The 2,557-nt window shown below is 39.7% G+C and overlaps 1 long non-coding RNA gene across 2 annotated transcripts; it reads left to right on the forward strand.

The window, feature by feature from the left end:
• The first annotated feature begins 1,262 nt into the window (after window positions 1-1,262).
• LOC106011211 lies at window positions 1,263-2,323 on the forward strand. 2 transcript variants are annotated; one of them, XR_004858317.1, is made up of 2 exons: window positions 1,263-1,302; window positions 1,910-2,323. It is a non-coding gene; the product is annotated as an uncharacterized LOC106011211 (long non-coding RNA). The 2 variants fall into 2 exon arrangements; XR_001184696.2 differs by lacking the exon at window positions 1,263-1,302 and adding an exon at window positions 1,472-1,511.
• The last annotated feature ends 234 nt before the right edge of the window (window positions 2,324-2,557 follow it).

Raw genomic sequence — 2,557 nt, forward strand, 5'->3', positions numbered from 1 at the left:
TCTTAGCTTGTTTTGTTCTTACCTGTCAAATCGATACCAATCTGTTTTTTTAAAGGGCTTAAGTCGTCAGATCATGCTCTTTTGTATGGGGTCCCCAGAGCTCAATTCTGGGTCCAGTTTAGTTCTCCATTTATACTCAACCATTTGTCAAGGAAATAGTTAGGTATGCCTTAAAGTGTCATCTTTAAGCGGATGATACCCGGATTTACGGTCCAAAAATGTTTACCAACTTTGATGAACTTGTCCGTCGTGCTGAAAATTGTATTGCCTCAGTGAAAAACTGGATAAACAAAAACAAATTAATGTTGAATGAGATAAAACAGAAGTCATTCTGGCAGGCAGTGCAAGGTCTGTACTGTTAATGGATCAGTAGGCCCACGATCACATGACAATTTGGTGATGCAGAAATTGCATTTTCAAGAAAAGTTAAGAATTTTGGCATCTATTTTGATTCCAGTTTGTCAATGTCGGCTGAGGTAAATCATCTAATCATGTAATCAGCTGCATGTATTTAGAAATAAGAAAAAAAATATAATATGTCATTTAATCAATACTATAATATAATATACTGCTTTACTAGTAACTAGCTTAGTTTTAGCAAGACTCGATTATTGTAACTCCTTGTTATCTGGAATATCACTGGGGAAAGTTAAAAGACTTCAAGCTGTCCAAAACGAAAAAGAAAGTGGGACTCTGCTTTAGCAGACATTGCATTGGCTTCCTGTTGAGAAAAGAATTGTGTACAAGTTGGCCACCCTTTGTCACAAATGCTTGAATGATAATGCGCCATCATATTTATCGAATCTGTTTAGACTGTACGTTCCGACTCGCAGTTTAAGGTTGAAAAAAAAATTCATTTTTCATCTATGATACTTAAAACAATGGGTGGAAGAGCATTTGAATATCAAGGCCTCAAGATCTGGAATGCTTTGTCAAGTACTTTAAGAGAGATCAAATTCTTTGATTCGTTCAAATGTCAGCTGAAGTTATTTCTGTTTTTAGATTATTAAGATGAATGTTTGGAGTGATTTTCTTTGGTCAGAACCTAGACGGTCATATAATCAGGCCACCTGCGCGCTACTGACCTAGATTCCTTGTGGGCTGACACACCCGTGTAGTAAGCCCACAACCTTGTAGATCATTAGTAGTGATAAGCCTACGCAGGGTGCGGCGGTCAGTTTGAATTGTTGTTTTCTCATGCTTTGACACTGGATTATTTCTGCCTAATGCAGTTTGCTTTTCAAGTCATCTGGATTATGTGAATATTTTCTACATCATTGTGTGTGTTGAGGAACAGAAGTGGTGACTAATTAATTAATTAATTAAGATTGACCAACATTGATCGCAAATTTGAAGTGCTGTTTGGCTTCACTGTAGGCCTACTGTTCATTTTCAGATTCTTCATCGCCATCGTACTCAGTGAATGCCTGGATTCTTTTAGCTGAGGCCTAATGCAGTTTTTTTTTCAAATCATCTGGATTGTGTGAATATCAAATATCTCTTCCATCAGTGTACGTGCTTAGATTAAACCTATAGTGAAGTTTTGACCGTGCATGTTTAATTCATATCTGTCTAAATCCATTCTAAAATCCATGTCTACACAGTGGAGGCCCCCCCCCCTCCTGATCCGCACACTCTTCACTGACTTAGAGCCTCTCTATGCAAACAACCACTAAAAACGAACTCCCCATCCTATCCCTAGATCTGCTTTTAGATTTAGATTAGTTTGTAACACAAACAGTAGACTAAAAGGACCATGTAGATATAAATCTATATTTATCTAGACTCTGAGCGTCTAGGGGCCCACCCCTGTTAGGTAGGGAAAAGTATACGGATCATAATTATGGGGGAGCTCCTTTGTGTTTTTCCCAACCTGCTTTGTATATTAATATCTGCTGTTCTTTCACAGTGCTTACATGCTTCTCTTCTAGGCCTATTTATTGCTTTCATCATGTGTGGTTATGACTCTGTTGGACTGTGACTGACACCTTCAAAATAAACTGAAGGAATAAGAACAACAATGGGAAGAAAATGCTCAGTTGGTGGATGCAAAACTGGCTATGACAGTCAGAAAGGTGCAGAAAAAGTGACCTTGTATGGATTTCCTTCGGATGAAACAGAATGTCGGGCATGAACTGCTAGCTTACCAAACATTTTATCCTATGAAAAGGTGTCAAAACATATCAGTGTGTGCCCTCCATTTCCGTAAAACTCTAACTCAACTCAAGTCAACTTTCTGTCTTTCCATCGCTTTTGTCTGTCTAGAATAATTTTTTACATGTCCGTTAGTTTGAACACAAACACAGGGAAGCTAAACCATTGAGAGAGAGAGAGAGAGAGAGAGAGAGAGAGAGAGAGAGAGAGAGAGAGAGAGAGAAAGAGAGAGAGGGGGGAGAGAGAGAGAGAGAGAGAGAGAGAGGGAGGGAGAGATTGAGAGGGAGAGAGAGAGAGGGAGAGAGAGAGGGGAGGGAGAGATTGAGAGGGAGAGAGAGAGAGAGAGAGAGAGAGAGGGAGAGAGAGAGAGGGGGGGAGGGAGAAAGAGACCGCCTAGCCGTGG

The sequence above is a fragment of the Aplysia californica genome, unplaced genomic scaffold, assembly GCF_000002075.1.
Source record: "Aplysia californica isolate F4 #8 unplaced genomic scaffold, AplCal3.0 scaffold00071, whole genome shotgun sequence".
Lineage (NCBI taxonomy): Eukaryota > Metazoa > Mollusca > Gastropoda > Aplysiida > Aplysiidae > Aplysia > Aplysia californica.